This window comes from Macrobrachium rosenbergii, chromosome 22 (assembly GCF_040412425.1).
Source record: "Macrobrachium rosenbergii isolate ZJJX-2024 chromosome 22, ASM4041242v1, whole genome shotgun sequence".
Classification (NCBI taxonomy): Eukaryota; Metazoa; Arthropoda; class Malacostraca; order Decapoda; family Palaemonidae; genus Macrobrachium; species Macrobrachium rosenbergii.
The window spans coordinates 13,700,243-13,727,742 of NC_089762.1; the positions used below are offsets into that span (position 1 = coordinate 13,700,243).

Here is a 27,500-nt window from a genome sequence, read left to right on the forward strand (position 1 = left end):
ACAATATATTCATGATCATGATTATTCTAATTGCACTCCTGTGCGTTTGCACGCTATGTTATTCGGTTTCTATTCCCTTGTGTACTCTCGAATTTCCATTTAACTATTTGAAGATGGAGAGAGAAAGAGTAAGAGAGAGAGAGAGAACGCAGTAAATTGAAATGCCGGTTGAAATCTTTATAGCCGTAGAGAGAGAGAGAGAGAGAGAGAGAGAGAGAGAGAGGAGAAAGGACAGTTGTAGCGGCACTTTTGAACTAAGAAGACAAATAGATACAATAAATTAATGATTTCAATTTGTAAAAAATCCAAAACGAACATTGAGCGCTGTTGCATACTCTGAAGCTCACTGACAAAGCGGCTATTTCGTGCATTTAACCCTTTGAAAGTAAGTAAACCAGAACGTTGCTTCTCTCTCTCTCTCTCTCTCTCTCTCTCTCTCTCTCTCTCTCTCTCTCTCTCTCTCTCTCTCTCTCTCTCTCATGTTTGTTTGTGTTTGGAGAGAGAGAGAGAGAGAGATTATTGGCTTCCCCTCATGTTTTTTTATTTCAAAACCGGTGATAGCATTCGTTAATACCGGAAAATAAAAGGTTAATGAAAGCTTGTCTTGAATTGAATATAAAATTAGGCCAAAGGCCAAGGACTGGGACCAATGAAGTCATTCAGTGCTGAAACGGAAGTTGACAGTAAAAGTTTGAAAGTTTAACAGGAGAAAAACCTCGCAGTTGCACCATGAATCAATTGTTAGGGTGTTAGGGGAGGGTGGACAGTAAGATGGAAGAAAGAGAATGTGAAAGGAGTTACAGTAAAAGGAACGAAAGGGGTTGCAGCTAGGGGCCGAAGGCACTCTGCAAAGAACCGTGAGTAATGCCGACAGTGCACCGCAAGAGGTGCACTGACGGCACTACCTCCCTACGGAAGAAACCTTGTCCTGATTAGTTTTTAGACAGAACTTGAATCCCAACAATTGATGGTTGCTTTTACCTTATTATGTTTCCACACACGCCTTTTGACACTCGTGTTGAAGAGAAGACTGCTTTGAAATCATCTGTCGACGAAGTCGACCTCTTCGGGAGGCGGCTGTCGACAATGGGACGGCGGCTAAAACGTGTGCTGGAACTCGTTTTTCGTCGTCTTGTTATCCCAATAGTTGCATTATAATAATAACGTAAAGAAATCAACTTCGACGTGTTGACGTACGAAGAAAATCGTCGGAGAAAATAAAGTAAATCATAGGAGATAATAAAATAAAAGATGGATATATTGAAATGAAGTTTTTAAACTTTTTATTTGGAGTAGATAGATTTAAAATAGTATCCCCCAAGTATATGCTGCGCTGTTTATCATAAGAAAATCCCAAATGGCTCTTATTCACTGGGATTAGAAACGATACGTTTTCATGTCGCCATATAGTGGTTGACGTATGAATGCATTTACTCAAATAGTAAAGCCTTCGTTGATTAAACATCCATGGACAGACCGTACAGAGCCCGCAGGGACCTTGGGAAAGCTCAGGCGGAGGTGCGGTGGGAAGATTGATGAGGAAACGTGCCACGTGGTGTAGGTGGTAGTTTACTGCGACTTGTAGAGCGATTAGAAGATTCAGCAATTAAAGTGAAGCTTCAACCATTGATTCAACTGCTAATATTGAAATGCGAGCGGTTAAAGTAATGAAAATTAAATTTGTAACTTAATAGACCACTTGAGAACATAGTGATAGAACTTTACCTTATTAGTGTGACGTATACAAATGGCTCTGATTGCATGTAAATTTTACTGTATATGACGCATGTATGCGTTATATCTGGTATATTAATAACTCTTTTTGGACTGTAAATTTGAAGTAGCCTACAATTTTTTTTACCACATATTTACGTAGCCTATGTGCGTTTAAGTTTTATGCATTATTTTCTTATTTACTTCATTTACCAAGAAATAATAAATAGGCTCTTACATAGTTTTGGCTGTTCAATAAAGCAAACTAACCAATGCCAAAATTATTTCTCAGCATGTAGAGACAGTGAGTAGGAGGGAAGTGAATAATTATATGAAATATTTCACCAAATACCCTTCCTGATAAAAGACTAAAGACAGATTATTATTCGGGTCATACGAAGTAATTGCTGCTAGTTAGGTAAATTCTGGACGATACCAGACCGACTCGAGCCTTGAAGAATGATAATGAAGAGATCTTTAATGCAGGTGAGCGGTTCCATGTGCTGCTACATCAATGAAATGAGGACTTGTATGAGAGGCCGCGTGCCAGTTTTAAGGCAGCTGGATTAATGTTGTGTACTTGCAGCATGTATTGGCTGCTGCCTCGTCAGGGCAGTTAGTTAGTCTGATGTCGTGCAATGATACCATTGATGTAGCGCTGTGATGTGTGGTGCATGGAATCCCGTCTGGTGAACAACGAGTCATTGTTATAGAATTGGTGCAGGGCACATTTCAACCGCGTATTCAAACCGCCAAAGACTGTCATGTGTTTTCAGTATTATTGTGAATGCTACAGACCCAGAGGCTCCTATACGGAAAGCAGAAAGGTCTTTTTTTAATGTCTATTAATGCTGTGCCTTAGGGAAGATATTGGTGTTATTTTTCACATATAGCCTATACTTTTCCTGTTCTGTTTATGCGTGTTTATGTTCATGTATGGGTTGGTTTATGGTAATTTTTTCTTGCCATCCGTATTGTGCTTTCTTGCCTGTTTTCCCTGAATCTTTGTTTGCTTGGTCGCGCTATTCCTCTGAAGTATCGTTAACAAGCTCTTAAACCTAGGTCATTTTTTCCTGATAAATTTGCTTGCGTTGCTGATTATTACTCGAATGTTTTTGCCTTGACCCATTTTCAAGAGATCAGGTTACAAGGTTGTACATATGTTTGCGTATTCGAATACGGTGCCGTAGGTTGCTTTGTTATGTGTGGCACATTTTCACAGGTAGGCTAAATTGCCTGTCAGTGCCACTGCCGTTTACATTTAGTAACTAGAACACTACTGATTTTATTCGCGTGATTGGCAAACAGCTGCATTTAATAGGCACGTGTAGTTCATAAAATGCTACATAGGTCGAATTCGGTAGATCCTTGTCACGTTCTGAGTCAAGCGCAATTAACTTGAGTTTTATACCTGTCACGCGTATTTGTTGCAACGTCTTGCACCATGAACTGAATGTTACAGGTATCGAGCCTACAGAAGTGGTTAAAGGTAACCCACGTTAACCATACATTTTGAAATCAACTCTTCAAATCTTACCAGTGCTTGAACGCTTAATACGCTGACTCAAATTATAGCCTTCGATTACAAGGTCCTTCGGGAGTGATTCGTATGCTCATTGGGTTTTCAGTACTGGATGTTCATTTCTGTTATATTCCTGACATGACGTTATATCAAAAGGCACAAACATGAGAAATAAACAACATCCTTTACATGACTGGTTCGGAATGGGATGTCGAAAATGAAAGTTTCTCGCTGTTGCGTGAATATTTTTATTCCCACTGGTTATAACAGAGGAGATGCAAAGATCAAAGTTCTGTTCAGTTTCTGAAAGCTGTTGGATGTCTTTATGCCTAGTGGTAGAGTCAGCCAATTATACTGAGGATTGAGAGTACCATGCAATATACGTGCATCATCATCGTCGTCACATACATGTTAGGAGTCCTTTTTTTATGTCCTTTCATGTCATTGTGTATCCCAGTCCCATAGCTTTCAAAGACCAAACGTAATTCCTATGCGTGTCCATGCACATTTCCACCTTCGAAAACACACAATTTAAAGTTTAGTGTTTTCTGTGTGATAACAGAGGCAATTTTTTTGTGATTTCATGAAAAACATTTGGACAATCATATACTGTTTTACATTTTCATGATTTTCTCCGGCGAAACTTAATACCTATAGTAATCGTTATGTTTAGCGCAATAAAATCACGAAATGATTAAGCAATAATCTGAGAACATCAGGTATTATGAGTTGGGTAGACGAATGGTTCACACAGGGGTAGTGAACCAGGGACTAAGTGACGGCACAGGAAAATGGATGACTTTAACGAGACAACGATACCGACTTCCTCTCCTTATTTTACCCGAACTGCCAGTGATTGATGTGCACCCAGCCAAACAAGTGCAATAATATAATAATCTTACAACAATATTTACAATTAACTGGCTTTCAGAATGAAATAGAATTTTACACAATGGTAACGCAGAGCGGAGCCCATGGCTCGTGAATGTTATTAAGTCCATCTGAAACGCAGTTGCAGAAGCAAGGGCTTGCTTGTTGCAAGGTTGAATTAATTATCTTCTAAGGCAACTTCTCACAGGAAAGGTCGGTGGCAGAAACACGAGGGTACAAGATAACATGTCTCTGGAAATAGATTTCCCAGATAAGAATTCGTACATAAAAGATTCTCTCACTTGCAATGATCTAACAGAATGGAACGATGATTTACTCCATATCACTGAGCAAAAGATTTCCATCAATAGACCTAGTTCATATGGCGAACACACATGCTAATTTTCAGCAGAGGATTTTATATTGGGAGGTGAATTATAAGGAAAAGAAATGAGAGATTTGGTGAGAGGAATAATCACTGGTACTCAATTGTTAAACCGGGCTTACCGGACAAATCCAAATTGCAGCTTGCACTATTGCAAAATCTCCAATTGGTCCAACAGGTCTTCTTTAACAACTGAGGGCTGCTTGTAGCCAGGTCGCTTGTGACCTCAAAACCAGTGTGGCAGCGTGCCAAGACAGAGGGATACAACCCGAGATTCGGAACCTAGCGGATCAAAGGTCTGCTCTAGAGGGTGACTGAGACAGGATTGAGTTCCACTGGCTCATTTGTGAATATTTGCCCGTCTACATGCCTTCCAGCTACGGAAGTGGCGACTTGCCTAGGAGAGGTGTGCCAACATTCCTGAAAAACAATTAAGACCAACAAAAGGAGAGCACAGGGATATAGGTCTTGGGGATAAGGGCACAAAGTGACTACTAGTATGCCTATCCTCCATATGACTAAGCTAATTTGTTTACCTGCATTGACCCATCTCTCAAAACTGCGTTCAAACTAACACCTTGCAAGTGGGTCTGGGGTCCCTACTATATTCCTAGTCTTGCTGTCCTATCTTTAAGGGAAATTGACCCTCAGTGATTTTTGGAGTAGAGGGAGTGGTAGTTTAGTATTTATATAATAGCTCCCCCTTTTAGCAGGCCTTCCCCTCCCTTTCAGGTGTGAAGGTCTGTATTGAAAGAGAGCCTCTGTGACTTTACTTTGCTTTCCTCCCTTTACTAGATCTTGTCTATGCAGTGTACCTAAGTTAAGGGGACACATCTAACTTCTAGTGGTTAAGGTGACTTTACTAGTTTGCTTACTAAAGAAAACCCTAACACTACTCAAAGGTGGCTACAGAAAATGCATTCCTTGGAAAGTTTTACATTCATAATTGCACCTTATCATTAACATGACAAATTATCAGACTGCCACAGCACCAACTCAAGTGATCTAACTACAGTGCAGTATCGTTACAAATTACAAAAGTTCTTATGCTATGATACACACAAACATGTTAGAAAATAAGCAATCTGAAGGGTTGATGAGTGCAATGCCATGTATGAGTGGCTAGGACAGGTCCTTCTGCTTGCAAGGCTAGAGGCCAGTCTTACTCAATACATCTTACTGACATGGTAGTAGAACCCATGAGCGAGGTACCCAAGCAACCTCCTCTTGATTTTAGGTGCCTGGTATACACTACTAAATGAGGCACTGTGCTAAGCGTGCCATGAGTTCAATAGCTCTGATATATGGGATAATGTTTTATCATTACTCTATTAACAAAACTCTTCCTGTTACAATTACAAAGTTACTACTACTGGTGTACAGGATCTTGTCTAGGATGCTTGTATGGGGTTACTTACTCAGAGATCACTCAGGGTAAGTCCTTGGCTCTCATTGTCCACTGGGGCATGGTGCCTTTCCATCACAGAGTGATCCTGGATGGAGCAGCACCACTTGTGTTCTTGGGCTGCTTAGGAAGGCGCTGCTGGGTACCTCCCCCTTTAAAGCGGCACGCAGATTCTGAGGTATCCAGGATGCACTGGTGAGAAGTGCTGGAAGACTGGTTATAGGTTTCCAAATCGTCAGCCATACAACAGCTGTCCATGAGTGTTTTTGGTCGCTTGTCATTGAGGTACACAGCGAGGGGCCCAGAAGCACACTGGAAGGAATCTTCCAGCATCATCCTGTTAAACAGGTCCTCGAACTCAGTGCATGTCATGGGGTCAAGGCAGTGCTGACCAGCTCGGGTCTTGTAATAGGCCCATTCAGCCCAGGTCTGACCGATCTCTTTCAGGACGGCCTTAAATCTTTGTCTCCACTTCTCTGGTGTGATCTCATAGGCCTTAGTAATTAGGCTACCCTCCGAACTTCATCCATGTTTCCCCTGGTAGCACTATCCAGAGAGTGGAGGGCGGCCTTTGCTTTACTTTCCATATGCTTGGAGAGAAGTAAGGCCCTCTCCATCTCTGTGGTACTGGGGTTTGCAAAGAGTGCTTCTACCTCCTCCAACCATGCCTCTGGCTCGTCTTCAGTCCACTTGGGTACCAATGAATTGTTACTAGATATAGGAGAAATGGGCGTGGCAGGTTGGGTTTAGTGGTTTGTTTTTGGGCTAGAGCCTCAGCACTATCTTGTCGAGCCTTCTCCAGCTCGAGCTCCTTTTCCTTCAGCGCCAGTTCATACTGCCATTGTTCTTGCTGGTGTTTCCGTTGTTCTTCCTTCTCCCTTCTCTCTCTTTCCTCTTTGGCTTCTCTCTCCTTGCTTTGTTCTTCTCTTTCTGCCCTTTCTCTTTCTGCCTTTGTGTCTTTGTACTTCCTTTGTCTTTTTCCAATTCATACTGTCTTTGTTTCCCCTCTTTCTTGTTTCTCCCTTTTGAGTGCGGCATCTAGCTTTTCCTGGGGACACTTGGTGAGCTCTCTTCCCGCGAGACCCACCTCCTTTCTCATATGAAGGCTTGGTACTCTTCTGCCAACATGGTTGTGGTGGGTTAGGATGTATTAAAATGGCTTTGGGAATTAAAATGAATTTGCAAGTGTCCCTTAACCTTGGTGACACTTCAGTGGAGTGGCACCTTTCAATAAGGTGGCAGTGTGGCTGAGTGTGCCATTCAAAGGTCACACTGATGGAGCGGCCCTTGGTTAGCAAAACCTTATGGGTGGACACACTATTGTTGGCACACTGTGTTTCAGTGCACAGGTGTGGCGTGTGCATTAACATGGGACTCTTTCTTGGTGGAACTGGGATGCCGGTGTATTCTGAGGAACAACACTAATTTGCAGTACAAACCAATTGTACTAAAGGAAATAGCACTCCGCCTGAAGTAAAGCACATGCGATGATCAAGAGAAAAGAAAAGGTGATACACTTCAGGTTGGTTACTTGTGGACAGTGCAGCAGATTAGTGGCACTGAGAAAGGGGAATCCCCTTTTTTGTTGGCACTAGTGGGTGACTAGTTCCTAGGTACTAGTGATGCTGCTGACTTTCATACGGAGGGAGGAAGACTTGGGTGTGCACTTCACTGTGAAATTTATCGCTCACGATATACGTAAATCTTGAAAGTACCGACTCGTGCGAGACAGTTTCAGTAAACTGATGTTAATTTTAACTTACACCCAAAATTATTCTGTGGTGCAGAGGTTTTTTTTATGCTGGTCCATTCTTTGTCTTTTAAGAAACGGCTCGAGTACCCATCTCAGTCGCCTAAAGCGCTTAATGGAAAAGTGTGTGAAAATATACACGTAATTTTGACTCGTGTGTATACAAATTAACAGCACTACATGTGGAATGAGTGAAAGGAAAAGCAAGATACGCTGATGACCCAGCGGCTATCCCAGGGATTGAATTTACTGTATAACCTTGAGTTTGATTTGTTTCCCTTGGCTTTTTAAAGTAATAGGTTATCTTTCAGTAATATCTCACATGATTAACAAACCTTGCCTTGTTTTTAATTATGGTAAAATAGCATACAGGTAAGAATATCTGAATCTCTCTCTCTCTCTCTCTCTCTCTCTCTCTCTCTCTCTCTCTCTCTCTTGACTGAGAAGAGTATATCGTATAAGAATGACTGGTTACCTCTAACTAAATTAAATAGACTCTGCTCTCAGGGATGAAAATGAAATGTGTTTTCTAGTTCCCATTACTTTAAGTAATTTGTAAAAGATTTTCAATTTACTATGCGAGATTTATTTATGGTATGTGAGTAAAAGAATGGGAATACACTCGTTGGCATATGCGATAAATGACAGTGATTGGAAGTGGCCGCTCAAGGTTGTGCCTTTGTTTTGACGGACGAGTCACGTGGGAATGTTTACAATTAAATGAATTCAAAATGGCAGCCGGAATCATGTGTCTGTCAACAGCTGAGAGCAAGTGTGACTACCGTCTGCTGCTCTAGTGACGTCACACGGCCTCCCACAATGCAATGCAGGACCAACTTATGAACACGCATGCTCTTTTGTTACTGTACAATACATAAGAAAAGGTGATGTGTGCATATGCATGTACACAAATTACTAACTTAAAACACCAATAATGAGTTTATGTTACTTATGAAATGGAGAACAAACTTCGAGATAGGAGCGAGCAATTGGGGTGCTTTGACTGATATACTCTTGGCAGCAGTGGTTATTTGTAGAACCATCCTAGGGTTGCCAGATGTATTCCTATGTCCTATGGACTTACAAAATTGTCTTTTTTCCTAGTGAGAGAAGCTGCGCACACTTACCCTCAAGTCACATGCACTAAGCTAATCTAGCTAGAAATTCAACATTCATGCATTACTCACTGGTTTTCTAGGTAGCCAGTTAAATCCTAACTGATAACTCAATGCTCTGACTCGCTCAGGGAAATTTAAAATCACTCCGCTGCTACTCGCGTTGAATTTATATCTTATTCATAAATTTTAGATTTAAACAGTCACTTATTTAACACTTTCCCTACCTAACACAACCTTAATAGTATAACATTGATATTAATCTCTTACCTGTTATCTCTTTCCTTGATTCTGTCCAACCTTTCTTATGCCTTGTGAGAATTAATTTACAATGAATTTATTTCTAGATTCGTTTCACATCCCAATCTAGTGTTCTAGTGCTCACTATTTCCACTAATTTGACCGAGATCTCTGGCAAGTTCGACGATGTTACCTATTTGGATGGGTTTGGGTTATGAAATGAGCATTGATTTAGAAAATTGCCTTGTGGGCCACTTACCCAGAACCAAATATGTAAGCCAGTGTAGCAAAAGGGATGACTTACCTTCTAATTACATTTAAACAAAAGGACAGGTCGCCATGAAAGCCGTTGTTCCACTAATTTACTTTATTTCACACAGTTCAAGAAGCGGAAATAAATCATGACAGATATGCAACCCAGTCAAGCAAGTGCAACAATAATGTTACAACAGTGTTTACAATTAACTGGCTTTCAGAATGAAATAGAAATTTTATGCAATGGTAACACAGAGCAGAGCCCATGGCTCGTGAATGTTATTAAGTTCATCTGACACACAGTTGCAGAAGCAGGGGCTTGCTTGTAGCAAGGTTGAATTAATTATCTTCTAAGGCAACTTCTCACAGGAAAGGTCGATGGCAGAAACACGAGGGGACAAGATAACACGTCTCTGGAAATAGATTTCTACATAAAAGATTCTCTCACTTGCAGTGATCTAATACAATGGAAGGATGGTTTACGCTGTATAACTGAGCAAAAGATTCTCTAATCAGTAGACTTAATTCATATGGCGAACACACATGCTAATTTTCAGCAGGGGATTTTATGTTGGGAGGTGAATTATAGGGAAAAGAAATGAGAGATTTGGTGAGAGGAATAGTCACTGGTACTCAGTTGTTAAATCGGGCTTACCGGGCAAGTCCAAATTGCAACGTACACTATTGCAAAATCTTCAGTTGGTCCAATAGGTCTTCTTTAACAACTGAGGGCTGCTTGTAGCCAGGTCACTTGTGACCTCAAAACCAGTGTGGCAGCATGCCAAGACAAAGGGATACGGCCCGAGATTCGGGACCTAGCAGATCAAAGGTCTGCTCTAGAGGGTGACTGAGAGGGGACCAAGTTCCATCGGCTCATATAAGGATGTTTGTCCGTCTATATGCCTTCCAGCCACGGACGTGGCAACTTGCCTAGGAGAGGTGTGCCGACATTCCTGAAAAACAGTTAAGACCAGCAAAAGGGGAGCACAGGGATATAGGTCTAGTATGCCTGTTCCCCATATGAAAATCAATTTGTTTACTGCCTTGACCCTTCTCTCAAAACTTCATTCAAACTACCACCTTGTAAGTGAGTCTGGTGCCCCTATTATACTCCTAGTCTTGCTGTCCTATATTTAAGGGAAATTGACTCTTAGTGATTCTTGAAGTAGAGGCAGTGGTGGTTTAATATTTTTACTAATTATACATATATATACATATACATATATGTATATATATATATATATATATATATATATATATATATATATATATATATATATATACACACTGGATGTTTCGAAATTAGAGTCCCCCCTCCATAGAACAAATGGAAAGTTATGAAGTTTCCTGCTATAGCCTATCTCCAAGTACATTATTTTAAGTTTTTGTTAAGCTGTTTTTCATTTTACATTTCTTGTATTTTCAGGCTGAGTGATGGAGTTAGATACAGCCTTGGCTAACGACTCGGAGGAAATCAGATGGATTAACCGAATCCGGTCTATAACCTTCAGAGAGGCCAGGGATGCTGGCTCATCCTTCATTTCACGTTCCTGGATAGCTAAATACATTAAAAGACATGAATCCTATGTTAGCAGAAACTGGAACAAAAATCCATATGACTGTCATCACAAAAAGAGTGAGAATCTTGGAAGGCCTGAAGTCCTTTCTCAGCAGTCAAAAGACATCATAGCTGAGGCAGTGGGTAGACCAAGAAAGTCTTTACATAAATTGGCGCTTGAACTAGAAACAAAAAGGGGAAAGAGGAGAAGTTATAGTGCTGTATATTGTGAGTTGAAAAATTCTGGTATCAAGCCATTTCATGTTATCAGCAAGCCCAACATTACTCAGCAACAGACAGAAGACCGTGCATGGTTTTGTGGTTCATTTCTTAAAGATTGGGATGAAGCTGACTTTCTCCATGTTGCCACATCAGATGAATTCTTCATTTACACAGTCAGGAAACCAAATCATAAAAATGACTTCATTTAGGCTGCAAAGTTGGATAATATCAGTGATGACATGCGCTATCGCCAAGTTTTGAAATTTCCTGAATGTTTGGGAATTTTTCGCTGTTCCACAGCCAAACGGTTAATGTGGGTCATCAAAGAAAAAGAACAATCATGGAATAGCGAATACTTCAGAGAAACTGTGCTTACTGGTGGAGTATTTCCTTTCCTCAAAGATCCTGGAAATGTGTTACCTGTTGAAGAAGTCACATTTTTGCATGATAAGGCACCATGTTTCAAGGCTCTCCAGACACAGGAGCTGCTTAGAAACAGTGGCATCGATTTCTTCTCGTCAAGTGAATTTCCAGGTAGCTCCCCTGACCTTAATGTGTGTGAAAACATTGGTAGTATCTTAAAGGATCGTGTTGAAGCGTGCACAGTGAATTATGATGGTATACCAAGCCTCGACGACCTGCAAAGAGAGGTGACCGAAGTGCTCAGGGAAATGTAGTTTGAGTCTCAGCTTTTTTGCAATTTGCTGAAATCATAACCCTCAAGAATGCAGGCTGTGGTACAGGCAGATGGAGGCCACACAAAATATTAAATACTCAGAGAGAAACTTAAATAAATACCTGTTCTGAATCACTTTTGTTTTTGTCCATATCAATTTTAGTTTATGCTGTAGAGGGTGGGGGCTCTAATTTCGAAAAACCCTGTATACACACACACATACATACATGCATACATATATATACATGTATATATATGTATATATATATATATATATATATATATATATATATATATATATATATATATATATATATCACACTTTTCTAAGAATAGTTTGTTTTATTGTCGTCAAATGCTGGTGTACACGTGTCATCTACAACACTCGGGCAACATTTCCAATAAATTTAGCACTTCTCCCAGTCCTCAAGAATGAAGTTTTCAAAACAAAATCTCCTACAACGTTCCTCATTTTATTCATTCCAAGGCCAACAGCAATTTTAGCCATTAACTTGTGGGTTTCTTCAGGGCTACACTAGATTCAAAATGCGACCACATCTCAGTATATATTAAAGCCCTTCCTTTCCAATACTTCTTCATCCCAGGTATCGAACTCACTCTAGGTCTTTTCCAGCTTTCTCCTAATGATCGAACCATCTCAAAAAACACTGATCTCTCCTAACACTTGTGCCAATCATTTTAGCATCTCTCTCTCTCTCTCTCTCTCTCTCTCTCTCTCTCTCTCTCTCTCTCTCTCTCTCTCTTCTTTTTAGCAGTATAAAATTTTTATCCTGAATGACGTGGGGTTTGGTGGCCAAGTACTGTGCGTGCTGTTTGGCATGTGTGCTTTAGGTTTTTGAACCTTGCTGTAAGAATTCTGGCTGTCAATGTGAATGTCTAGGTTCCTGGTACCTACATAAGTTCTTAAGAGGATTAAAGAGCGCTGGAAAAATGTTTGGATATGTAATTCTTGCAGTCAACTTTTATACAACATTTTTGAACAGCATTATATAATTTCCAATACTTAGGAAGCATACTACCCAAAAAGGACAGGCAGTTAAATATACTTAGGTTAGAAAAAATGGCAGGCTGATCGTCACCACCTCAAATTTTCTGGTCGTGTGTCGCTGTTTTTCAGTGTCCCTGGTAGAAAAAGCAACTTTGGTGAGAAGTGGCACACGGCGTCTGGTTGCAGGAAGAGGAACAACGGCAGAGCACTGTTTAATCTCAAATGATCTATGAAATTGCTCAGTGTATACCTAAAGGTTAGGAGGTATATTGAACACGATTAGTTTTACCATACAACTTCCAGCTTGCTTCTATAGATTTTTAGGATTATTTGACAGTTTCTAATCATTAGCTAGGGAGGGATGGTAGATGTCCTAGAGGATGTGAGTTTGCTTTACCAAAGAGGAGGTCATGTTATTTTTTTTAAGCGGGTTTTCAAATCATTTAAGTTTTTCTTGGAATATCTCTGAACTCTGTTAATTATGTCATGCCCTCTTTCTTTAATCCACAAACCAAGATTGATCATTGGTGTATGCTTTATGGTGTCCTTGGCAAGGAACTAGCTAAATTTTTTTTAGTAATTTTGATTTTCTGGACAGAAAGGGTCAGCTTCAATTTCAGATAGTTTTATCGTGATACAGGTATGTTCAGTTACAAAACAGTTGATGTGATATTATGGCCAGAATTTTTCAGATGTGGTAATGGAAATGTAGTAGTGCTATTTAACTCACAGACTGTAGCCTTAAACGATTAATTTTAGATCTGACAAACGGCTAAACATACGTGCAGAATCTTTCATTAGTTTCAGACAATCAAAAGGTCGGTAAAACTCCACAGCAGACTTGCTCATGCTGGCCAGTATCACCTTCTTCCAACCAGTGTCCATGCTTAGCTTCCAACCAGTGTCCATGCTTAGCACTGATGTCATTAGAGACATAAAAAATATGGTTAGGGTCAAGGTTATTCTGGCTTAAGTAAAGTTTATCAGATATGGAAATTTATGACTGCAACGTAGTCAATTATAAGACCAGTTGATGGGGAGTGGGGTAGCGCTACCTTTTGTTTTATCTTATATTGTTTTGAATCAATCTTGAGTATGAGATTCACGTAACTATTACCTTTTAGGAATCAAGCAATCATTTTGGTAATTGCTATATACGAGGGCAATAATATTCGCTGAAAACTTGTAACTTGAAGTATCATTCCAGTTACATTCACAATTTCTTTGACGATATACGAGAAGCCCTGCACTTCATTAAGCCACCAAACTTTTTACACTTGTGATGTGGAGGGCCTTATGCCCTCCGAAGAATGTCGCAACTCACAAAGACTGTTGCAACTACGATTCCATTATGGACGGTGTTTTTTAGATGTATTTTCATTTTCCGTTTACGTTAAATATTATACATGTTTCTCCTTTGTACACTCGTAATTATTATGTATTCTTTTACCATAGGTTCGTTTGCCCTGCATATAATCATTTTTAAAATGTAATATTGTTCTCAGTTCTTATTCTTTGTATTTTATTTTTGGATTTTGTTTTATTGGTTGGTTAAAGTTCACAAGACCTTTTCAGTTTCTGTGTCCTTATTCTCACGTTCATAATAGAATGTTTTAACTATTGATTGTGTTTGGGCATGTTGCGGTATGCTGATTATTCGTACATAACTTTATTCTGACCGTTTGTTCTTTTTCTCCATTACAGGTATGTTGAATGCTCCATCTTGTACAAGTAAAAAGCTGTGATGGTTCAAGGACTCGAGACAGCTAGCAGTCGCTCGTCAGTACGAGGAAGAATGTCCCATACACGGTCTGGAGGCACTGATAAGGGTAGAGCTTTGCACCATACGATCGCTTAAATTCCCTTTTGTAATTTGTCTCTCTTGTATTTGTTTATAATGCATGAAGTACATCAGTTTGTGCAGTGATTCCAGATTCCAGAAATGAATTTGAATGAAAAACCGAAGGGAAATAACGACAGAGGTGCTCAGTATGGTGAAGTCTTGTGCATGGGAAGGTTTGTCGGCTATCCCATATTCTTTCTTCTTCCTTTGTAGGCTTCACAAGAAGCAAGGTTCGTTAATTGAGAAAAGAAGGATGATGCGGAAAAAAAAGAGGAAAGGGGGATGGTCAAAGGAAATTAAATGATGGGAAATGTAAATAGAATGGGTAGGAAAAAGGCAGTGAATGTGGGGGAGGCATAACAGAAAGGTAAAATCTTAGAGATGAAAGAATAAAGCAGCGGAAAAAGAATAGGGGTGGGCAGCAAGAGAAGGGTGAAATGGGTGGTGATGAAGAATGAGGGAGAAGAGGGAAAGGCCAAGAATGGAAATGAGGTAGAATAAAAAAAATTGAAGAGGGTAAAGGAGAAAAGGAAAAAATACGAGGGTGAAAGAGGAAAGTGATGGGGAAAAATGAGATGTCGTAATTGAAGGAGAACAAGAAAGGGAATAGAATGGGGATGAAGTCGAAGGAAGACAAAGAGAAAAAAGAAAGGAAAAGAAAAGGTTGGGACCAGGAATAAAAGAAATTAAAAAGGACGGGAGGTAGTAAGAGATGGAAAGATAAAGTGGAACAAAAAAAGGAAAAATGAAGGAAACATGAAAATTTAAGTAGATGAAGGGAAAAACTAAAGGATAGAAGAGAGAATGTAGGATAAACAGACAGGGAAATTGATGGCTTGAAGAAGTATAATGGTAAAACGATGGAGATGAAGAAACGAATGTATAGAAAAAATATATAAAGGAAATGAAAAGGGTGTGAAGAAAACGTAAAAAATACACACGAACACATTGGCAGTACAAAACTTTCTGACAGTGGACTTGAGTTGCTGTAAGCGTTGGGTATTGTTCAGACCGTATCTATTGCAGGAGTTATAAAGAAAATAACTCAAATTCTCAGCAAGAAGGGAACCTCCTATTATGAAATCTCGACCATTGCAAATGAAAACTTTGTTCGACTCTACGTATATATCGCACGAGTTGACGTCATCTTGACTGTTTGAGAATGAAAGGACGTGTGTATGTGAGAGAGAGAGAGAGAGAGAAAGAAAGAAAAGACGCGCTTGCGTGTGCCTAAGGGAGGGGGGGGGGCCGTCGAATTTTGCTTTTTTACTCTTTCAAGGCGCAATGCAGATAGACACTATAAGCTGATATGCTGTTGGGGAAAAATTCCTTGGCTTTCTAGTTTTATGAAATGTAATAAGAGTTCGATTACCGATGTTCTCATGTTTTTGTGTCATCATAATTGTTATTATTGTTATTGCTGTAAATGTTTTTTCCATGGCCTGTTCCTATTCAGACAAGTTGTCATAGTCGGTTTTATACATTTTCCTTTATTTATTTTAATTGTTTTATGTGACACAAGGTTTGATTTTTCATTAGTTTACTATTATATATAACATTCGGTATTTTTGATATATAGAAACTTAGACAATCATGTATTATGATTTGTGTGGTGCTTAGGTTACGATAGGGCTGTGTTGCCATAAATGATTGTAGTTAGTTACAGCGTTTATAATTTCCTCCTAGTATTAGCATTATTCCGTTACTTTTGTTCTCATCGTACCAATTTCCTGTAAAGATTTTTCCAGTAAAAAGTGGTAGACAGAAAGAAGGAAAGATAAAAATTAAAGAGGAAAGAACAGGTTCCGTTATGTTGTGATGTAATCTAGTGCATGGGACACAGAGAGAGGGAGAGAGAGAGAGAGAGAGTATTGTAAAAACTATTTGGCATATAGGTTCCAAATTGTCGCTTCATTCTTCGGATGTTCGAGTTCGTTTTAGCTCAGGAATCGATACCTGGATAGAGGAATATTTGTGTTGGACTTTCCACTGTAATCCTGTTGTGGCCTCCCTTTTTATTTACCTGAAAACGAACGAGACGGAAGGAGTGCAAGCCATAAGTGATCCGTCAGTGTTATCAAGAGCCCAAAGGTGAGCAGAGGCCACGACGAAGTCTTTTTCGATGTGGTTTAGTTATGGGGATGACTTTGCTCTTGATGAATAGTTTCGTATTATTTTTTTCCCTATTGTTTTTTTCAGCAGGGAAGGAAGGTAAACAAGGTGCCTGTGTGCGTCTGTGTCAACGCACGCGCCGAAGATAGTGAATGTGTGTGTGTGTGTGTGTGTGTGTGTGTGGGAGTGACTATGTAAAATTAAAAATGGCCTTCCCTGTCATTCCAAAACATTGACTTAAAATATATCATAAAGTGAGGCCTGCAAAAACCTCTGTGGTAAGGCCTCTTCCAGTAGGGGATGCAGTGGTACTGGTGTTTTTTCCATAAAGCAATGATGGCAAATGTTTAGTCGAAGTGGAAGGTTTATAAATGGTTCAACTTTTTACATTTTGCATTTCAGTGGCAGGAAAGAGCGATACAAAAATCTGCAGTCTTTTCAGATTGACATTTTAGTATTATCATTGATAAACTCACCTTGTTAAGATTGTAGTTTTATCTGTATATTTATTATTATTATTATCACAAAACATTGTGGTTGCTTCGGCTGTGCAGCTTCTTGTTCTTCTTCTTCTTCTTCTTCTTCTTCTTCTTCTTCTTCTTCTTCTTCTTCTTCTTCTTCTTATTATTATTATTATTATTATTATTATTATTATTGTCATGAAATTTGAGAGGAAGGTACTCCATGGACTCATGATTATTTGATTTGCGTGATATCGACATAGACAAACTTTCTAGGTCACGATGTAAGAAAATGACAGAAATTTAAAAACCCACACACATTTTCTCATATATACCAAACCAAAATGTGATATTATTTCACAAGCCCAGCAGCTTCCTACGATACGTCGCCCCAAAACCATGAGGCATATCCCCGACAAAGGGGATTTTGAAACGTAGATTCTGATTTCGTAGATGTTCAAAGAAATGTAGCACCAGACGCGTCGTTGTTTATGCCGTCCAACGGCAGTTGTCTCTGCGATGAGTCTCGCTTGTAAGATAGCCTACCCTAAAAGATTGTGAAGGTTCTCTTGGGAAAAATTATGTAAAATGAACACTTTATTTACATTATTGGAAAATGAAAGACTGACTTGTCCATTTCCCTTGCTTTCAAAGAACTTAAATATACATAAAATATAAATGTTACCATTCGCTGTCTTCAGCTAAATATAAAGGTTGGTATCGTTTTCCCGGTGACTCTATGAATGCTGTGAAAATATTGTTTTAGCATCGAAGGTAGTAGAACGAATACAGCCATCCAACATAAACCCTTTGTTCTGTATTAGCATAGTTTGAACTCGTACCAGCATGAGCATAAATAAGGACCCCACCCGTTGCATCCGTTGGCAAGTTGTCAGAATCTGAAGGGTTGTTCTATTTATAAAAGGCCAGGAGAGGAAGCTGTTAAGAACACACATTATTTCCGATTGGACAGTTGTAAACATCAACATCTGTTGCTTTATACTAGTAAATTTTAAAAAATAACTGAAGCAGTTTCTTTCGATGATCAATAAGAATTCTGATAGTCCGTGACACACGCAGTTGTTATTGCTTAATTCATGTACGCTGTTATTGCCAAAGCAATATACATGGCATACAAGAAACGCAAAGCCGCACTCAAAATCAGTATTAACTGTTACCTGCTCTAAAAATGCCGTAGCATTATTCCTTGCAATGGCATATTTCGGCTCAGAGAATGAGACTGCAAAATGAGGATTTATCACATCATGATAGTTTCATGGAGAATCCGACAAATACCCGATAAAAAGTGTTTTTTCGGTGTTACCCCTGCGAGCCCTGCCGTTTTTAATTATGATAATATGATATGGTGGCATATATTATGAAAGAGCTCTGCTCACTCACGTCTGTTGACTACTCTCTCTTGCCATCCACAGCGCACAGTGCATGTGATAGAAACTTTCATCATTGCTTCTTACTCTGCCTGGGATCGAAATTGTGCGTTCTCTCTGGCTGGTCACACCACGGCATGACAGGTGGTTATCTTGTAACCGTCAAGGCCAACACCTATCTGAGCACCATGTGAACTGGTTGCTGTAAGCCGCGTCAGATCGATGTTCCAGAAGGGGTTCGAATTTCGTCGTGTTTTGTAGAATTGGCCACCATTGTTACTCCGTGATTCCTCAAGAAGATCTTGGATCTTCGCTAATTTCTCTTGAAACGCGATGAATGTATGTTGATATGCCCTGTGATACACAATTCCCTAGAAAGAAAGCCCCCTATAGTGGGTTTGACGGGCAAATGCTGTCATTAGAGTTAAAGGATATTTTAGTAGGTGGAAAAAAAAATATATGCTTCCCTCAGACTCTAGACAGCTTCAAAGCTTCAAGGGTGATATGATGTTGAAGGACAAAAGGTTATTTGTGAATCCGTGTAGAACTCTCAAGTCGCTCGGTTTGGTTGCAGTTTTCATCGCGGAAAAATATGTTCTTGCCTGTAAAAATAGATTAAATATGCTCGACTTACCTACGAACAAGACCTGTGCCATACGTCATCTTGAGGAAAGTGCAATACATGCCTGTTATTTATAATTACATTTATGATTTTAAACCGATCAGTATTATTAAATTTATATACTTTGATTTTAATGTATGGAAGAAGGAACACCAGTATTTCAGTACTTTTTTTCATTCTAAGTAGCTATTTTGATGGTCAAAAGTGTGAAATAACAAAAATGGCGTTCCACTAATTTGGAGAAATGAATGTAATAAGAAATTTAATCGTTATATTTAGAGGAAATTAATTTGTGAAATTTTTAAATATTTTCATGTTGATTTTAAATTATATATACCAAGTTACAGTGTGCCCCAACAGCAATGACAGTTACTTTAATACAAAGTACAGTTGTTAGTGTCCAAAGGTATTTTGTGAATGATTAACATAACTGTACTGTACTTTATTCTTGCGGAACAATTATAGGTAATATCTTAATGAACCATTTTTTATATAAAAGATTATCGATTACACATCCTTAAAAAGTAATTTGTTCTCAAAAGTAATAATTTATCGTTGTTTTTTTTTTTTGTTCTTCGGTTAATTTTATTTTATCACACTGTTCATTTTATTTAATCAAGTGGCGTGTTTATTGCGTGTAAAGCACTAGTATTTCTTTTTCTGAACTTGGGAAAGTAGAGACCTCTCTTTGACTGCCTGACAGTGTTAAGTATACCTTAGTTTTACCAGACCACTGAACTGATTAACAGCTCTCCTAGGGCTGGCCCGAAGGATTAGACTTATTTAACGTGGCTAAGAACCAATTGGTTACTTAGCAACGGGCCTACAGCTTATTGTGGAATCCGAACCACATTATAGCGAGAAATAAATTTCTATCACCAGAAATAAATTCGTCTAACTCTTCATTAACCGGCCGGAGAGTCGAACTCGGGCCTAACGACTGACAGTGTTAAACGCTGAGACGCTCGCATATGTGGTGCGTGGATGTAATATGCTCGTGTGTGTAGGCTACGTCCAGTGGGTATTTGTTCTTAGTTCCCAGATGAGCTTATCAACTAATTACCATTAGGTTTGTCGAACACAGCTTGAGAATTATACTATATGCATTGCCAGTGTTCGAATGTACTGTAGGCACGCGCGCACCCTACTGTGCAGTCATGTTTCTTAAGCACTGGGGTGCGAACCATCTATTTGATTGGTCGCTATTGTTTGGATTGTTTTTAACTACTGGGTCTTATACATCCCTCTCCCTTTCAGTTTTATTTGGTTAACAACACATCACCATAACGGAAGGTAACATTTTGTAATTAATCCTTTTTTCATATGTTGTTTTCTTTTTATTTTGGGGTTAATTATATTAAATGACACCAAAAGAACTGCCTTTAAGGTACTAAATGAACACTACTCCGGAAGCTTGTTCTGTAAGTTAATGGCTTTTCACTCTTGTTCCATATGAATGTTTTAAAGTTGTAGATATTTTTATATAAATATTTGACAGAAAGTGCTCTATATCTCCCCTAAATCCAGGTTGGGTGATTGGTTGATGTATTGTGTTTGTTTTTAGTGAAATCGTGCTTTTTGTCCCTCAAATACTTTTTTTTTACCCGTCTATTAATTCGATTCGTGATAATCTACTTTTGTGAAATTCTTTACCTTCCTCCGTACCTTCTGCTCATTAGGTCAGTAATTATGATACATACTTAATGAGAGAGAGAGAGAGAGAGAGAGAGAGATTTATGGAAGATGATGAATTTTAGTCAAGACAAATGAGAGGCGAAAACAGAAGCGATATCCATTCCTGCCTTCAATAAAAAGCAAAACAAATCCCATATTCATGGTGGAATGTTATCAAAGGAAATGCATAAAATATTTGTTGCGCAAAACTGATGAAAGTTATCAATAGTGTTGGAAGAGTAAACCAGATCTTGATGACGCCACGTTTCGTGAAGTGAACGAGAGTATCTGCAGTTGCTGTGTCAGTCAGTCTGTTCCTTGTTCATCTGAGGGATATTAAGTGAAGGTCATCGTTGGACACGTTTTTTTTTTTCCCGAAGAAAAAAGGCTGTCCTTGGTTTGACTCATTTGGTAATAAAACCGTTGCGCCCTAGTTATGGGAGGTTACGTGACTCATTTTTTTCTTTCCTTTGTGTTTGAAGGTGGAAATATAGCCTAGCTATTCCAGTGTATGTCACGCTAGGAAATTGCACATGAATAAACAGTAATTAGATGTAGATTTAAGAACATCAAATGAAAAAATATGTATAAATTTCAAAGGTTCATAGCTTTTTCATGCTATTAGGAAGAATGAGAAAGGATGACAAGCATTTTATAAATCTTAGGATGTTAAAATATAAACAGTTTATTTTAACCTTCAAAAGTGTTTATCTTCGTGATTAATGGATTTTAGAATCAGAAACCTGGGGGCTGTTTACACCTGGGTCCGAAACTGTTGTTTGCTCACGTGAGAAATGACCCATACCCAGCAATTGCTGGAGATTACAAATGTCCCTGTGATAGTGAGGTGGGTCTTGTAGCTTCCGCCGCGCAAGTCTTCCCGACGGGGGTATATAGTGTATCAATGCTGGTTCTGGAAAACTTCCAGTTTTTGAGCATCCGAGACCGCCTTCAGTTGGGAACTTTTTCTTATAACTAGAAAAGAACAGAATTGCGTGATGCATCTCTGAATGGTGAGCGCAGACGTATAAAGTAAATGGAGAAGTCTTGCATTTTTAAAGAAAACTCACTGCTGGTAGCCTTTCTGAATGTATGTCATGGATTAAGGTACTGAATTACATGAATAGTTTAAAATTAGACAAACTTAATTTTGCATTTTATATATATATATATATATATATATATATATATATATATATATATATATATATATATATATATATATATATATATATATGTGTGTGTGTGTGTGTGTGTTTTCAGGCAGAGTTTCTCTCTCTCACAATTTTTGTTTAGGCGATCGCCTTTGTGGCACAAACTTCTTTGATGCAGACTTTTTCATATTTTCTGACTTCTGTTTTTAATACTTCTTCAAAGTTCTGGATAAGCAGACAGAGTCGTGGTGGGTTTTCCATTTATTTGAAATTGCTACGGGCCGTTTCGCCTGAATATCAGGCTTTTTCAAGCAAGACTGATACGTTAAGATTCTCCCTTTTTATTTATATGTATAGTAAATTCAATATTGTAAATAAAACTTTAGCAACTCCCATAATCCGCTTACAGCCGATGGCTTGGTATAAATAGAAAGGGAGAATCTTAACGTATCATTTCTACTTGAAAAAGCCTGATATTCAGGCGAAACGGCCCGTAGCAAATTCAAATAAATGGAAAACCCACCACGACTCTGTCTGCTTATCCAGAACTTTGAAGAAGTATTAAAAACAGAAGCCAGAAATGAAAAAGTCTGCATCAAAGAAGTTAATGTCACAAAGGCGATCGCCTACAACAAATATATACGGTATGTATGTATGTATGTATGTATGTATATATATATATATATATATATATATATATATATATATATATATATATATATATATATATATATATATATATATATATATGTGTGTGTGTGTGTGTGTGTGTGTGTGTGTGTGTGTGTGTGTGTGTGTGTGTGTGTGTGTTTTGCAGAACGTTATGTTTCCACTCTATATAGCAATAACCTACCAGCGGATGTGCAGTTTAGATTTAGCTGTTGTCCTTTCCAGTGTCTTACATATGTTTTTCAAGTAACAGAACGTACTAAACTAACTAAACTACTTTGAATATCAGGTATTACATAATATCTAGTACTGTGAAATATGGATAACATTAGAAAGTATTGTTAACATTTAAAAAAAAACATACACCCAAGGAAAGACAGTCGACCCTCTACAAATAAAGTAAGAGACGAGATGGAATGAAACTGTGATTAAAATGGTGAGCGTGTTTGTTTGATGTAGCTTTATTAATTCCTTTGACCACTGTATAAATGTGCAGTTACGATAGTCAGCAGAGCTATGAAGGGCGGTTTGATAGGGAAATAGGCCCTAATGTCCACCATTTATATTGAGAATCGACAAGAATCCCATGGAAGTTAAAGACCTGGGAAGACAAATCACTCTTGATTCCTTCCGAAATCTTATATCAAGGTAATATCTGAAAGAAGCAAGTCTGTAAGAGCCCTTGGTAAAAAATATCTCACTGACAGGAAAAACGTCGTTCCTCAGGGTGCTGGCACTGAGTAGAGCACATCAGTCATAAAAAATACAGCAGATCAAAGCACCACTTTATCATGTGTAAAGGCGCAGTTCTTGCAAAAGCTCAATTAGTTGGCGGTTATAAGAGCACTTCAGATCCTGTTGCAGTTAAAGTTATTCTTTGATGGCCATGACGTCATACAATGTTATTAGAGTTGGAAGGAGCGGGGCTGTTGTTTCTTCACACTTGTGTTCTTCAAAGTGTTATCTGACAATTACGTGTCATTTGTCAGACGTGATTTTGATGGCATTAACGATGTGAATCAAAATCATGAATATTACATATTGCTGGATCCGTAACTTCCCAAATCTGGAATGTGGAAAATAAAACAAAGTGGTGTGACTAGAGGTTGTATAGATATCAATAATGAGAAGTCTGTGCTTCTGCTTAAGGAGAACGACTGTGTTTTATGAAAATAAAAAGATACACCAATTTGTTTTTTGGGCACCACGTTAAAAATAGTCTGATACTAGGATGATTTTCTTTTAAGAATTACCCATAACTTATTGTGTTGTATATATTTTCAATATGTGTTAGTACTGCTGCTGCATCATTATCCATGAGTCAGTGCAAGGTGTATTTTCTTAGAGGACATACAGGGAAGCCCAACACTTACCACAAGGCCGGAGCAAGAGCAACACAATATCGTTATAGCTATATGTTGCCTAACTGGAATGAATAGTGAGTGCTTTCTGTCTGGAGACAGAAAGCTGCCTTTCAGATTCTTAATCAGAAAACCAACACTTTCAGTCAAGGCCCAGGAAGAAGACATGAGAAAGAAAGGACAACATATGTATTTTTGCTGTTGGTGCCTTTGGAGGTCAGGGTGTCAGTGGCCTATCAGTTGCACTGTGACAGTGCATTTAAGAATGATTGTCCACTGAAGAAGCTGCCAGTCTTTAGGACTACAACTTTTGTAAAGCTAACTTGTAAGTGCTACAGTCTAATGGAGGTTCTTTATAAATAGTTTTTTTAACGCTGTTTATGGATTGTATACAGTGCCATAGAAATATGTGTTTTGTACCATCTTAATTTTTTTTAAATAAAAGTCACATATCATTACAGGTTACTTCAATGTCAGCTAACGGTACTCTTACACGTGCAAAACAAGTAATATACTTTATCTGAGTTCGATAACTTGGGACCTGCATCATGACGCAAATAACGAGAAGGACAAAGCTTTTGTATTGTATACAGCAGAGATCATCAAGAACTCATCATCCTCTTCAAGGCGTAACGTCCTTTGCTACCTGTTTTCTTTTATGACCGAATTGGAGGGAGACAGAAATTTAGAAGTCGATAATGTGACCTCGTTTTCGAGGTTATCACAAGGTGTGCGTGATCACGCAAGGTCGCCTTCGGAAAGGACAGCGACATTAATGATTGGCCTTGTTAGGTTGAAGGGGTGCTGGACGACCCCGAAGAAAATCTGCATTTCCTTAACAGAATTTCACAAAAGAAAACTTGAGTGAGTGTAAGGATTTTGCCAAGAATATCCAGGTAGAAACAAGAAAAATCGAAAGATATTGCTGAGAATGATAAAAGTACTAAGGCAAGTTTTGGAGCAGGGAGACGAGTGGTAAATCACACAAGGATTATGGCAATAACAAGAGGGAGGAGAGAAATGAGTTGAAATACATTCCTACTTTAACATTACTTACTCCATTTTTTAATCGACTCTTACTATTTCCCACCGTGTCCACCGTAGAAATCAGTAGTTTATGTATCCAGTCACAGGGAAAACGAAATTATTATTATTATTATTATTATTATTATTATTATTATTATTATTATTATTATTATTATTATTATTATTATTTGCTCTTATACCGATTTTGAATGTTTTCGAGAGCGCTTTTTATAGTTTAGTAGGTGCATACATAATTGATAGTGTAACCAAGAATTTCTATAGTAATTTTAGTTTCCTGTGTCTTGTGCCTCCTCGGTTCTTCTTGCTCATTAGTCAAGTTTGCTCTGATTCTGGACAGCATTAACTTCAGCAGTTCCATGTTCTTATGCTGCTGGGTTTTTTGTTTCCTTTTTTATTTATTTTGGCTTTGCCGTGAATTGTGGAAATTTGTTTAACTAATATGTTTTTTCTGTGATCATTTGTATCTGTTACTCAACGAGTTAACCATGACTCCGTTTTCCCTCTTGAAGATGTGTAGTTGCTAAGCTTTGTGTCTGGTTAAGTTTATCACAAGACAGAATCCCTCTTAGCAGTATTTTATTAGTAGCAAGTCAAGGCACGGCGAGTAACTCCTCTTACTGTATAAATCGAGTAACTAACTCCAGCTGTCTCAGAAAAGACAGCATACCTCACGAGATTTGCTAACTCGAAGACAATTGGAGCTTCATCTCGTGCCGTTGCTTCTCTCACTTTTCTTCTTGAGAGGAATGGCTGTTATCTTATTTTTACTGAAATTCACACCTCTTCGTCGTATTGATTTTAGACTTATCGTACTTGTTCATCTCATCCTTTACGCTTGTTTTTATGTCATCGTATTTTTTCTTGCTCTAACATCTCCTTAACATCAATTTTCACTTCAGCGCATTTCCTTGTTATTTTTTTTATCGTCGCTTTCAATAAGCTGAAGACTTGCCAATTTTGCGTACATGGTACGAAATGATCAAATGGACTTTGTTCTAAAGAACTGATACGATGGTTCCGTCATATGCTACAGTATACTGTAAGTTGAAGTCATTTGATCTCTTTGACATCGTTTCACCCACATTCCAGATTTCTTTCAGTAAGAGGCCTCAGTGTGAACGACAGGGAGTCGCTCTGTTTCTCCCATGAAGATGGAGGTAGAGGTACTCATACAACGCCCAAACATTTCTGGTTATCAGAACCATACCGTCAGTATTTTTTATCCTTTTTTAGCTTACAGTTAAAGAAAACTATTGAGATAGTTACTTGTCTGTCCGTCTGCACTTTTTCTGCCCGCCCTCAGATCTTGAAAACTACTGAGACTAGAGGGCTGCAAATTGGTCTGTTGATCATCCACCCCCCAATCATCAAACATACCAAATTGCACCGCTGTAGGTGCCAACAGCACAGGCCACCACCGGGCCGTGGCTGAGAGCTGCATACATCATTATACGCTGTATAGAAAACTCGATTGCGCCGAAGAAACTTCGGCTCATTTTTTACTTGTAACTGTAATACTTCTAACTAATAGTATTGAAATATTTCATATAATTTAGGTCTCTTGCGGGCGTTTTTTTTTTATTTATATCTTTGACATGACGTATACTAACGCCATACCAAGATACCTGTAGTATTTTGGGAGCTCCTAACAAGCTGTATATGAACCTTTATATAGTTATTTGTGTGGGTCTGCTGAATCAGCTTAATTGATAAGGTCATAACCTCTATTATTGAAGCGGATGTCCCTCCTTTGTTAAACCTTCCGTATAACACTTGGTTCGACTGCTCTTCCCTCTGTCGTCTGGGTCAAGGAGGGAGCTCATCAGTCATTGTTAGACTCACCTACTGCTGCTGTTCATTTCTCCTCTAATTCAGCAGAGAACTCATGACTGTCTCTATCACAGAAGAGCCCTATTTATCCGGTGTCCGGTTATCAGAAAGTTTCAAGCAACCGGACGTGTGATATTAAAAAAAAAAAAATAAGCAAACGTAGCTCGCAACAAACGAGTTCCGATTTTTGACCACCGTGCACAACCAGCCTAACTAGAAAGAGGCTCTAGCGTTGAAGTTTTTTTTTTCTGACCATATGGAATAAATTGTGCAAAATATTAGTTACTTTTGAAGCAGGTTTCCTCACTACACTGGAAGTAATAGCCAGGATAGAATACTTGAAAAATATAGTAAAAATCTCGTTTAAAGTAACCAACGAATCAAAATTTCCTTTATGGGTCAGCTTATGCGTAATTACCATTAGCAACTAGATTTACAATCAAACAAATATGGAGTTCAAAGCAAAAATTATGGTGAAAAATTAATGGCTAGGCTTAGGAATGCAATGGTAGCTAGAAACCAATATATGTAATACCTGACAAAGAGTGTGCATGTATTTTATGATAAGACGCGCTGTTTGTAAGGGGTATTTATCGTTTTAAAATGTGTCCTACCATAA

The 27,500-nt window shown here is 38.6% G+C and overlaps 1 protein-coding gene across 2 annotated transcripts in view; it reads left to right on the top strand.

Annotated features, from left to right (window-relative positions):
- Positions 1-27,500, top strand: part of LOC136850584 (E3 ubiquitin-protein ligase MARCHF11-like) — a 250,404-nt gene that overhangs the window by 133,061 nt on the left and 89,843 nt on the right. Inside the window, exon 1 of one of the 2 annotated variants that reach the window (XM_067124227.1) lies at positions 14,424-14,549. The exons of the other annotated variant lie outside the window; for it this stretch is intronic. The gene's annotated coding sequence lies outside the window, so the exon portion shown is untranslated. Of the gene's footprint in view, positions 1-14,423; positions 14,550-27,500 lie in introns of those variants that run through there. 2 annotated transcript variants of the gene reach the window in all.